At 36.8% G+C, this 13,515-nt stretch overlaps 1 protein-coding gene and 2 long non-coding RNA genes across 3 annotated transcripts in view; 1 reads left to right on the forward strand and 2 right to left on the reverse strand.

Moving 5' to 3' along the window:
- LOC144355093 (indoleamine 2,3-dioxygenase 1-like) overlaps window positions 1-13,515 on the reverse strand; it is a 30,172-nt gene that overhangs the window by 13,684 nt on the left and 2,973 nt on the right. The window lies entirely within an intron of this gene.
- Window positions 360-5,002, forward strand: LOC146735005 (uncharacterized). The gene is made up of 4 exons (XR_014931388.1): window positions 360-570; window positions 2,614-2,807; window positions 2,963-3,155; window positions 3,637-5,002. It is a non-coding gene; the product is annotated as an uncharacterized LOC146735005 (long non-coding RNA).
- Window positions 5,093-5,905, reverse strand: LOC144344689 (uncharacterized). The gene is made up of 2 exons (XR_013419245.1): window positions 5,833-5,905; window positions 5,093-5,322 (listed from the first exon to the last, which is right to left on the reverse strand). It is a non-coding gene; the product is annotated as an uncharacterized LOC144344689 (long non-coding RNA).

Raw genomic sequence — 13,515 nt, forward strand, 5'->3', positions numbered from 1 at the left:
TATAATTATTATTCATTTTAATTATTTACTATAATTATTATTATTTATTTTAATTATTTTTTAACGTTACAATTATTTTACTTTGTTCGTGAAAGCCACCGGGATCTGAACAACCCGCATAGGAACTCTCGTTCCAGAACCAGGCAATTTACTCAGCCAATCACAGTAAGTACATGTCTTACAAAGCGGTTAAACTCATGTTTTGCGCAAGCGTAGAACTCCAGATGAAAAAATGGCTGACCACACATGTACTGCTGCAGAGGTGAAGTTCGAGGTAGGTTTATGCGTGTGTAGGATATATGTATTTTGTATTAGTGCGCCCTCACAGTTTGTGTGCAAAAGCGCCCTCATAAGTCAATAGTGTGTTTTACTGTGTACAAGATGGCTGCCTCCTATGCTGGTTGGTACGTTGGTGCCGTGAAGCTTTCGGGATCGTGTTAGCGTTGTCTGAAGGGTGTGTGTATGACTCTATCGTACAGATTGTGAACTCTTAGTGCCAGCAGCAGTATCTGAGCCATTATTGACAGTTCTGTTGACAAATAGCCGTGATATGACAATATCGTCTTAGAGGTTGGTCTACACATGTGCATTATGCAAATGAGTAAATTTGCGTGGTGAGGGAAATTCGTGACATTTCTTGTTGTTATCTGAGTTCTGCGTTGAAGTGTTTATTCTTGTACCTGATGTTCTGACATTTTTTTATATTGAACCGTTTTGCTGAATTTGATTGTTCGTCTCACTTCCTGTATCTGGCTGCTGCCTTATCTCCGAGGAATTCTCCGAATGTGTCAATCTACCGTCTACTAGCTTCCTGTGGCCATCTACGTTGCCCGGGCCGACGTGGGACAATCCAGTAAATAGGACATTATAGTTGAATCGTGTGTATATTGAACTGCATCTATCACTATAGTACCCCTATAGTGTAAATTGTATTTCTGACCCCGTGTGTTATGTATCTTTTATTCTTATCCACCAATGTGTACTACATGTATATACTAGGATAGTGCATTCCAATAATACATCTATGAGACGTATGTTTTGCATAGTAGTGTCTTTATTAATTTAACTATTTGATATTGTGTCGAGCAACACCAACGCGTATTAGTCCCCACGATCATTCAGTCCGATCAGCACACAGTCGTTATCTTAGTGGATATAGTGTTATAATTGCACTGGGGTTGGTATTGTTGCTAAATACCTGAGTACCCTACCCTTACACGTGTTTCGATGAATTTCGTAATTGTTACTGACAAACAATCGTTCTTTGTATACTTTGCATATTGTCTTGTTTGTAGCTGTTGTCCTGCAGCGTAACTTTGCGTTCGATGGCCGACTGGTTATTTAGCTTCTCAGACTTGAAACTTGAAGATTACTAGTACGCCCGTAGGATGCGTGCCTTGGCAGAACTTGCTGTTAGTTTGTTGACACACGTTAACCCGAAGATTTCAGAACGCACTCGCATTTATCTGTTTCATGTGTTTTCGTAATGTCATTCTTGTCATTTCGTAATGTCATTCAAGTCGGCCAATTTTCGCCTGAGCTACAGCATTTTTAGTATCTTCTACTTTGGTCTACGATATCTATGTCTATGAATACATAGTGAGCAAATTTATAGCAGTATTTGTCATTATTTTGATTTTTTCGCATATAAAGGTCAAATGGCAGTGTTGGCGTCGACAGTGTTGTGTGGACGTTTCGTATTTTTTTGTGGACATTGCGTTTGAAAACTTGATATACTCACGCAATTAATGATTGAAGTCATTTAATATTCAGCAGGAAGCTGCAATAACTTGCATATGTTTTGTCGCAATTGTGGAAATTATTTAAAGATAGACAGTACTGATGTTACCGGTATGTCATTATTTGAAGCTTGGCAGGCAGAGCACTTCCTGTTGTCCAGCCACTTTAACCCTTACAAGAGCTTACTTGAACAAACACAACATTAGTATACCTATAACCAAAAGGGTATTTTCATAGATATTTAAAAGGGAAAAATTAGGTAAATTTGATTATCTACCCTGAATTACAAGACAAAAACTAAAATTTTGCAAAGCATGATGGGTAAATCCAGGTTAGACTAAACCCTGGTTTGTTTGATTACAAGCTACATTAGATCAAACAGAAACAAACAACTCTCCACCCAGTTTTTGATGTTTTTGATTCTTTTTTATTCAATATACACAAGTCGCAAATTACTAGTATTTTGTATTGCTGCATCTAACAATGGCTAGTGTTTACCAGTACTGTCAATCTTTAACCAAGAAAAAAAGAAAATAAACTAGGATCTAACTAATACTACTCCCTGTCACAATCTCTCTATCCTCATTTCCAGACCAGGGATAGAGGGACTATGTGTACATCTCGCACTACCCGGTATCTTGCATTATTTGATAAAATAATAAACATCCCCTTATGCTATAGTCACATCAGTTTATTTGATTAAAAAGTTAAGCCCCCAAACAATCTGACCAATGCTCATCTGTTCTATAGTAGTCAGAGTTATCTTTCGATTCGTGTTATTGTCTTATTAAAAACCTGGTAATACACTGCTTTAGTGGTACTACTTATACATGACTGTGACCTATGTTATTTTTTTTACTATTTAATTTTAAGGTCTGTGAGAAGTTCGTTGTCAATCCCACACAGTTGAAAGAAGAGCAAAAAATGGCTATAAAGTATCTTTTAGGTAAAAATGATGTACTTGCAATTCTGCCAACTGGGTATGGGAAATGTTTTCAATGTTATAATCACCAACTGATGGAGCAATCATAATTGTATCACCTTTGGTGTCCCTGATAAAAGACCAGGTATGTACCTAATAAAATGATTTTAGTAGAATTCTACTTTCCTTCCCCCTAAAAAAAATAATTCAATTGATTAATAATGTTTGTATTGTAATTAATCAAGTTTGTATCAAATGATGAAAACAAATTAATGTTAATGTGCTCCTTTTTTTCTTTAGATATTTTTCATCAGAAATTGTTTGTCAGCAGCAACAATAACAGAATTAAATCTTGATGCTGACCTGCCAAAATATATTTTTGGTCGCCAAAGGCTTACATAAAGAATACACAAAATATTGAAATATTAAAGGGAAAACATGGCAACATGATCATTTTATTAGTGGTTGATGAAGTTCATACAGTTCCAAAGTGGTAAGTATATCGCTCATTAACAACACATTGTACCACAGCGTTTTAGAATTTGTTGTTTAAAGCCATAACCATCGAATATGATCAAAGCATATGCATCATCAAATTTGCTACAAATTAAAGCGGGAGGATTGTCACCTGTGCACATGCAGGAATTGAGTCTCAAGTGATGATAAACACGTTAAAAATGCGTAGGCTCATGAGTAGATGCTTATTTGTGAACAATGACACGCTGTGGCCATCTGCCATGCGCAGGTAATTACTCTCTACTTTAAACTACACGTATAACTATTTGATTTGCCGAAACTGTCCAATTTGTGACAGCCATGGTACAAATTAGTTAAATAATGCTTTACAAAAATTTGTTCACACTCCATCCAAGTTTCAAATCCTCAAGCCCCTAAGACAGAGGAAAAATGAATTACTGGTATCTATATTAAAATAAGTTACACATGTTGAGTATCTTCATTTTTGCTCTTTACAGGGGAAAGCAGACTTGCTCAAAGTAACAAAGGCAGGCGCAAAGAGCAGGAATGTGCACTTAGAGAGTATTTTTCCTATTTAGGAGAACTATGATCCTATTTTCCTGATGTGCAAGTACTGGCATTGACCTCAACAGCATCCACATTGTTACAGTCACAGATCAAGTCCATTTCAGACTGTAAAAATATAAATGTTTGTCCCAATAAGGCTAATGTTAGATATGGTGTTTTGAAAATTGTACGTGATATCCCCTCAACTTTTTACTGGATGGTTGATAAGTTGAGAGAGAGAACTGACCAGTTTCCACATACACTTGTTTACTGTTCATCACTTGATTATACATCTAGATTATATGATATGACTTTAAAGGGGAATATCCTGCCTCAATTTCTTACATTGGGATGTACCACAGCGACACTGATTCTGTGGTATAAGAGTCTCACTTAAAAGAAATGACGAAAGTGTCGCATTCAGAGTTGCATATTATTTTTTGTACAACAGCTCTTAGTATGGGTATTAATTGATATGAAAAATGTTCATCATGTTATTCACTATGGTCCTTCATTTTATATAGAGTTGTATGTACAGGAATTTGGGAGAGATGACAAACCATCTCATTCCGTTATTTTGTATCATACTTAAGAAACACAAATGTATGCAGACAGGTGAAACTTTATGAAGATTTTACTTCAAGTCTGGAAATAAATCAATTGAAAGACATCTTATTCATTACTGTGCTGATACAGATAATGTTAGCAGTGACAATATAGAGTCTGATGCAATAATTGAGAATAGCTCATCAAGCACTGGTACAGAGGACTGAATGTGCCATTGATAATAGCAGTGTGAAGTTGGTATAATCAGATTGGCATTGTATTTGTATTTTATTGTCATCTGATTAAAAACATTTGAAGAATAAGCATTCTCATAATGTTATTCAGTGGTGAACGAGAATTGATCATATTGTCATAATTTACAAGTATGACATGAGGATCTGTATCTGTTATCCAACAGATTCAAACAAATATCTCTGAATATGTGAAAATTCTTATTTTGGGGATATTTTTAATCCAATGTTGATACGATGCCAAGTAGATTTTGACAAACTTCAATAATAAATAACTAATTAAATTTGTAAAACCTTTTTTTTACCCATTTTTTCCTCAGTATGAGTCAGACATGTTATTTGTGATTGACTACCAGTGTCATATTTCTGTTAAAGTTGCACAGAAATTGTAGTTAAAAGCTCTATCTTGCATATGAATTATTACTTGTAGTACAAAATTTCCTTTATTGGATCTGTCCCCATGCTGGGAAAACATGTACAAAGACATCAGTTATATTTTTTTAATAAATTATTAACAATTGCCAATGTGTCTTAATTGCTGTGAAAACAGTTTTATATTTTGTTCCCTACACACATTTAGAATTATAAAACCATGTACCTAGGGTGATCCTTGTAGACAATACAACTGCATTTTATTTTTTGACCAAAAAATTGATTCTAACAGGCTAAAAACAATCATATCAGCTCTGCTGGGCACAGCCAACCATTTTTCAATACAATAATTTCATCTGTATTCCGGACAATCTTCTTTCTGGTGTATCCACTGGCAAGGTTTCCAGCTTTATTCAAAAACTTCTTTTTAAAACCAAAACTACATACGACATAGCTAACAATCTGAAACTAAAAGAAACAAAATTAATAATTAGTTCACTTGTATTTACAGCTCCTATTCACGTCAAGATGGCGGCAAACACGGGGATTTCGCTGTAGTTTTCGTATTTTTCGCGGTTTTTGTCGTGAAATCGACCAATTTCGGACCATCGTCCTTAAAATAATTGATGAAAAAGTTTCGAAAATAATGAAAAAACTGCTGTTACGGCCCGACCTGATTTCAAGTCGGTAAAATAGGGCATGGAGGTAAAAATTACCTCCACGAATATGGTAACTCGCATAGGATGGAACTGTAGCTCTCTGGTTTCGCGTTAACAGCGAAACCAAGCGAACTGCAGCTATTAAACCTCCGACGCAAAATAACAAAAAGTGATTGAGATCCATCATTACGAATGAATCCAAACAAAATTGCTTCAATTTTCACAATATCATATCATACATACACTGTCAGTTGACTAAAGTTGTCTGTCGTTTTTTTTTTTACCAAGAAACGAATCTATAAATACATAATATACTTACCAATAACAACTCCGAAATCTTCACGCTGACGAAAAACAAAATGGCGACCATAACAAAAACAATTGCACTCGCGCAATCTGCTGTTTTTCTCGTAAATTGTGAGACTGGAACGAGAGTTCCTATGCGGGTTGTTCAGATCCCGGTGGCATTCACGAACAAAACCATTCTTGCAGTAAAATAATTGTAACGTTAAAAAATAATTAAAATAAATAATAATTATAGTAAATAATTAAAATGAATAATAATTATAGTAATTATATAAAAAAAAAAATTAAAAAAAAATTAAGCCAACCAGGATCTTATTTTAATCAGATTGAGTATATGCTGGTTTCAACATGTGTATTACCATTGGATATGTTAATATGATGATCATGTCACCCAAATGTATGCTAAATATAGCGCCTAAATCGAGTTCAGGGATATTATTTTACACATATAAAAAAATAAACGAAGGCAAGGCGACTAGGGCTAACTGTGTACACCAGTCAACTGACGTAGGTGCGGGCAATTAGTTGCCTGCAAACCCGACCATACAAAGGGGGTAACCACAGTCAGCTGGTGCACACGTGATAGTAAAATAAATACGATATTTACTATATGGGGGCCGCCATCTTGAATGCAGCATAAAACTAAATAAGAGACAAGTTGTGAAACGCGTTTTTCAGATTCCTACAAATCTGGACAAAAATACCAATCTTTCACAAAAATACGATCCGTTGGGGTTATATTAAGCCAACCGATAACAAAATTCGGCCGAATTCGGCGTTTTTGTGTGGAAAAATCCCTTGCATACGAACACCTAATTACACGAAGAACATAGAACACTTTCCTGGGGTATTTGAAACCGAAATTGTCATCTGATTGTAAGGCCGTCGCTGATTGACTGCTGAGCTGGAATGACAATTTTTGGAAAAAAATTAAAGGATCTGGTGAGTGTCTGCTGAGTAGTACTCAGTGGATTGGTCATTTAGATGCCAAAATATGCACTCATTTACATATCAATACATGAGCAGTGGAGTTGCTACATTGATATTTTAAATGGTCATGAAATCTTGTGTGACCAATGTTTTTACGTCCAAGTAAAATGTAGATGATAGTTACGCATCTAAAAATGTTATAAAACTTGTTCATACTTGACTTTGTGATTATTCAAAATACTTGAGAATGTACAATCAGTCATCAAAACAATGCGTAGATTGTTAATTTTGATCACTGTTTAAACAATCATGTTCCATTTATGATAAAGCTCTTTATTTCCTTAAATTCTGTATTTTTTGTTTATGAGTAATAAAAAATATGTCAAAAAACAAAACAAAATGCTTTTGTAAAGTCAATTTGAATTTAATGACATCCTATACTTAATAATGCCTAGTTCATTTAGTGTTCATTTCATAGTTTTTGTCAATTAATATCGAATTAATTAATATCGAAGCTAAACAGACCATAACGCATATGAACTGCGCCTGTCAGCGAACTATAATAAATATCTCAATTCGCCGAACTGATACGAAACTATCATTATTGGGCACAATTCCAGAAGCCGTACCGACACACGAATTGGTGACGTCACAAAATACATGACCTTCAATCGGGGTCGTTTGCTCGGTATATACGAATTGGTATATACAAATTACAATAAAGATACTTAAGACATTACAAATAAGGTGGAACAAATCACGTGACAATATAATGATAATAACGGTAATAGATCCTAGCTTAACAGTTGAACAGAACAATCATATAGTCAGTCGGGTAAGGCCAATAGCCACGCACTTCGTTGCATAATGGCCGTGTGGTTGAAACTAGGCCATGGCGTGACGGTCGAGGAAGACATCATTAAACACTCACAAAATCACAATAAAACGGGGAAGTGGTCGCATATTACGGCGTATCAAACATGGGAAATGGAAAACCGCCTAATACAAACGCCAAGGGCTCGAATCCTACTAGATACACACCTGAACCGAAGCAAACGATTTGGCTTCCCCGTTCAACTAACCGGAACTTTGAAGTAGTTAGCACACATTACCCCACTCAATGAGCACCGTCGTGGCGTGGTACACAAAGGTACCATCGAGATCAAACAAAATTAGCTTGAAAAGGCAGTGGGTTCGAGTCCCGCTCAGAGCTACCATAAAAAACGTAAATCAAATAAACTGAATTCCATCAAACCATAACAAGTAAACAAAGAACGTCGTACACCATAATAAGTCCCAAATATTTGTCCACACATTTATTTTCACAATTTAACAATTTGTAATGGTGGAAATTAATTAAACGCGCGACTTGTCTACACCAAAATAAGCCTTAAATATTTGTTGAGACATTTGTTCTCTCAATTTAACAACATGTTATGGTGCAAATTAATTAAACGCGACTTGTTAAATCATTTGACATCATTCCAACTTACCAGCAGACAGTGCACAAGAGAGTATCATTATTGAGCTACAATTCTTAACAGGAATGTGTCTTGGCATTAGGATTAGGGTCGGGTCAGGTATGGTAAACGCAAATGGCAAACACCAAATTGGTTGAGACTCAAGATGTACACTAACGGGTTATCGCATACATATAGTTATATAGTTTACAAAAGAAGAAAACACTAATTGACAATATTATTGACAATTGTGACTCAATAATGGAAATATGTAGTATATCTTTATATATATACACACTATATAGTCTCATCAAATGCAAAGACAGGCAGTCAAACTAATAAAGCTAAGTATAACAGCAAATTGTTAATTTCTGTGACTGCCCACATGGTTCAGTGGATTTGTACACTGTCAGCAATGTATGTAAGTGATTGCAGGTACTCTGGTTGCTATATAATATAATTGCTATAGATTCGTTATGTAATTCACATGTGATTGGTCAAGGTGGTGTGATGCATGCCGCATTCTATGTGTATATCATTTATTTCGAATATTCGAAGTTGACTGTCTATGATTAAACAGGGTGTGCGGTATTCGATATAATAAACCATCTTCCTACAAATATATCACCGGCGGTTTGTTTCAGTGAACTGTCTAATCTCTCATTTCCCAACAATATGCTGACTCGTTACGTAACATATTTTCACCAAGTATGGTGGGAAGTACATTCCCGTAAAGTTGTTTGTATAGTGTTATACTCGCATGTTGATTTCATTGTACCTTAATCGTCATATTTGTTGCGTTTTAAACTGCATTTTATGTACTTTTATGTTTTTTTATTCTTCGTAGTTGTAACCATCCCTTCCGAGGTTTGTTATGTGTTAATAAAATTATTATTATTAGTATCAAAAAATGCTCTTAAATGTTCATAGAACAATTAGATATACCTAGACAGATATTCTATAAAATATCAAAAGTTAATTTTGATTGGTATGTGTCAAACAATTAGTACATCCTTAAGCATCCAAAAGCGATTAATTGATCAACACTATGGTGTTAGACCTCCTATGTATGCCATGCACACGCATTATCCTGAACAGGAGTCATCACTATGAAATGAAAAAGTAATCTATTCAGCTGCCAATCTGGACGTGGTCTGACATCTTGCAGGTTTGTCCAGCTTGCCCTCTGCGTAGCATCCTTTTATCCTTCTATAGTGAACAACAACTGTAGACTCCTCTAACCCAACATAACTTTCTAGGGAAGGAATAGTTATGGTAGGTATGCTGGGTTATAGTCCCCTACAACATTTTCCTAAAGCTAAAGCCAGTAAAAAAACACACAGAAAATACAATGTAATCACAACATCTTATATGGAGCATCTTTGGATGACTCTAAAACTAAATATAGTGACTAAGGCACCAGCTGCTTTACAGCCAGGCTGCCAGTAGTTTATTCATCTGGGACTTTAACATGGCAATAATAGTTTGACTATGTGATCCATGTCCATAAATTATTAAAAAGGGTTAATTAAACGACATTACTGACTATTCATGGGGTTCCCAAGGCAATTCACCAAATAACTCCATCACTACAGGAATAGTGGGATAGAGAAGATCCATCACAGATCGGAAAAGTGTTTTCCACTGCAAAGTTGCTGGAACACCTTCAATTGAACATTTGGAGCATTTGTTGGCTGTTTTGGCATACAATCTTGTAGTTCTATCAACAATATTGGGTCTGACAGCTACAATTTTTAGTGGTTCGCTTAGGTGACTAAAGTTTAGGAAAAATCCAGCAGAATCAGTGTTATCAATGTTAACCTGATAATTTGTCCACTGTGATTACTGCAATATCGGACACAGCATCCGCAACATTGGAAATGTGCAAGCATCCATGTTATATTTCATGTCATCTCTCTGGCATTCCACATGATAGCATGGTCGTATTTGTAGCAATGTATCAAATACTTGGTGGTTGTCACACGCAACGTAATATTACTGTAATTGGTATAGTACAGGTGTGATGGTTCAAATACCAAAATGGCAACAGTAACAGAAAGACTTCCCAGGCGGCGATGATAAAATACGAACACGGAGCCAACAGATGAGGTTTCAACTGGTACTGGTATTATTATACTCTGCAAACATCAAGTACAATAACGCGGTAAAACTCCACTACTCCAATAACTAGATACTTAAACTCCAATACAATACAACGAGATCTCCGATCTGATCTCAGTGCTGAACAACTCCCCTCGGTCTATAAATAGACCATTACATCAGCATACATAATGAGTCTGGAACTTACTACAAATTTCTAGAATGCTTCATTACCTTCTATTGCCTCCTACAGTGTTCTATTACCTATTCAACCATTTTCTAAAAAATCTAGAATATTCCACCCAGACACAGTACGGTTCTAGAACATTCTCAGTGGCACGGAAGTGGTAAATAAGTCGTATGTGACATGCCTCCCCTCTCAAGAATATTATAACATATAATATTACATGACTAGCAACGACGTCAATAATACGAATATGATAACAATTTCAAATAAAACAACAATACATCAAATCGAACTGAATAAAGCTCTGAGTACATAAATTCGAAAATCACATACAGTAGAATATAATAAAATATGAAATATAATCATAAACGAATAACATTCTACTATACTGTTCAAAAGTTCCTCAGTCCATCAATCTACTCAGGTAGTCCGCTACCACATTGTCCCGTCCAGGAATATCCTCAACACGATAATTATATCCTTGCAGAGTCATCGCTCATCTCATCACTCGGTCATTTGCAAACTTGGCTTTATCCAGGTAAGACAATGGTTTATGATCCGTCTGCAAAATGAACTCCACACCGGCTAAATATAGGCGAAATTTATTCACGCCCCATACAATGACTAAACATTCCCTTTCTACGGTTGAATATTTCTTTTCTGCATCGGATAACTTCTTACTTGCATACACAACTGGATGAAGCTTCTCACCATGATTCTGCATAAGTACTGCTCCAATTCCTACCTGAGACGCGTCCGTCCGCAACACAAATGTTTTCTGTGGGTCTGGCAACTTCAAAATTGGTTTGCCCAATAAGTATTCCCGCAAAGTGTTATATGCTTTCTCTTGGGCCTCTCCCCATACAACTTTGTTGGGTTGTCCTTTCCTTAGTAGGTCACTCAGGGGTGCTGCAATAGTTGCGCATAAGGGGATGTGGTCTCTGTAGTAATTGACCAGCCCAAAGAATGATTGGACACCTTTCTTGGTCGTTGGTCTTTGCGCTTCTCGAATTTTCTCCATGTTGTCGTGACTTGGACTCACCCAATTGTGTCCAATTTCATGACCCAGGAATTCTACTGATGTTGCACCCAGAACACACTTGGATGGTCTAGCTGTTATGTCCGCTGCCCTCAGTCTTCGTAACAACTCAGATAATACTTGAACATTCTCATCCCAACAGCTTGAATAAACTATCAGGTCATCTATATTGCTTCCAACCCCCTCCATACCTGACAATAATTTTCTGATTCCCCGCACCAGAGTAGCTCCCGAATTCTTCATTCCAAATGGCATCTTTAAAAATTCATAAGTTCCATCGGGAGTAACAAATGCTGTCTTTGGTATATCTTCTTCAGCTACTGGTATCTGCCAATAACCCTTGCTTAAATCAATTTTTGACAGGAACTTACTATTATGTAGCCTCTGAAATATGTCCCCTGTCGTTACCATCGGCTCAGGGTCTGTTACAGTGACCTTATTTAATTTCCTATAGTCTACACATATGTGATTCGATCCATCTTTCTTCTTTACAATCACCACCGGTGACGCATAGGGTGATGTAGACCTCCTGATTACTCCCATTTTTAACATATCTTCAATATCTTGCCTAAGGTTCTCCCTTATTGCATATGGTAGTGAGTATGGCTTAGATCGTATTGGTGTATAATTTGTCAGGTCAATCTTATGACTGATTATCTTAGTCTTTCCTGGCAAATCAGTAAACACATTATCATAAGTATTGACTAAACCCACCAGTTCTTTCCTCTGGTGTTCTGTCAGGTCTGTACCAATTTGAACATCTTTACCTGACTCCTTGGGTTTACAAGTTCCTAGAAGAACTCTAGAAGATCATCTTCGTCTACAGCATTCTCTTCATCTGACTCGTTGCATTCCGCTGTAGCTATGCGCACACCATTCATCAGGTCTATGGCTGTATTTGGTGAGTAACTTGCCTCACTTCCACCTGGTTGAGGTGACGTCTCCCGCTCAACATACAACTTTAACATATTTACATGATACGTCTTCATTTTGTCACCTACCCTCACTCAATAATCGTTTTCACCTATTACCTGCTCCACCACATATGGACCTTTCCACTGCATCAACAGCTTGTTGTTGTCAGTTGGCAGCAAAATTAACACCTTATCTCCTTCCTTAAGTACTCGCTTCTTCGTTTTACGATCATAGTAACACTTGTATCGGTTCTGTGCCTTCTATAATTCCTCTCGAGCAATCTCTAAAGTCTATTCTAACCGATCTCTCAACTCAAACACATACTGGTAACTATTAACTATCTCAGGAGTATCGTTTTCTTGGGTCCATAACTCTTTAAGAATCTTCATTGGGCCTCTAACCGTTCGATCATATAACAGCTCAAACGGGGAAAAACCAGTTGACTCCTGTGGTACCTCTCTATAGGCGAAGAGTAAAGCACTAATATACCGATGCCATTGCCTTGGTTGTTCATGGCACAACTGCTTTAACATCTTCTTCAAAGTACCATTAAACTTTTCCACCAGTCCATTACAGATGGGGTGATAGGGCGTAGACGTCAGTCTCTTAATGCTGAGCAATCTTGATACTTCTTGCATGCATTCTGACACAAACTGAGTCCCCATGTCACTTAGTACTTCTTCTGGAACCCCCAATCGGCTATAAAAGTCAATCAACGCCTCGGCTACAGTCTCTGTATCTATATTTTTAAGTGGAACCGCCTCTGGATACCGTGTAGCATAGTCCACCATAGTTAAGATGTATCGATGACCCCCGTCACTGGCTGGCGTAATTGGTCCAACCAAATCTATAGCCACACGCTTGAATGGCATATCAATTAAAGGCATCTTACCCAATGGGGCCTTCACAACTGATCCCTTTGAAACAGTCTTCTGGCACACATCACACGACCTACAAAAACTGGTGACATCTTGATGTAGCCCAGGCCAATAAAAGCTAGTCACAATCCGGTCTTCTGTCTTCTTTATCCCCATGTGTCCACCAAATATTGAATCATGGGCAATC

Source organism: Saccoglossus kowalevskii, chromosome 13, assembly GCF_978046115.1.
Source record: "Saccoglossus kowalevskii chromosome 13, keSacKowa6.1, whole genome shotgun sequence".
NCBI lineage: Eukaryota > Metazoa > Hemichordata > Enteropneusta > Harrimaniidae > Saccoglossus > Saccoglossus kowalevskii.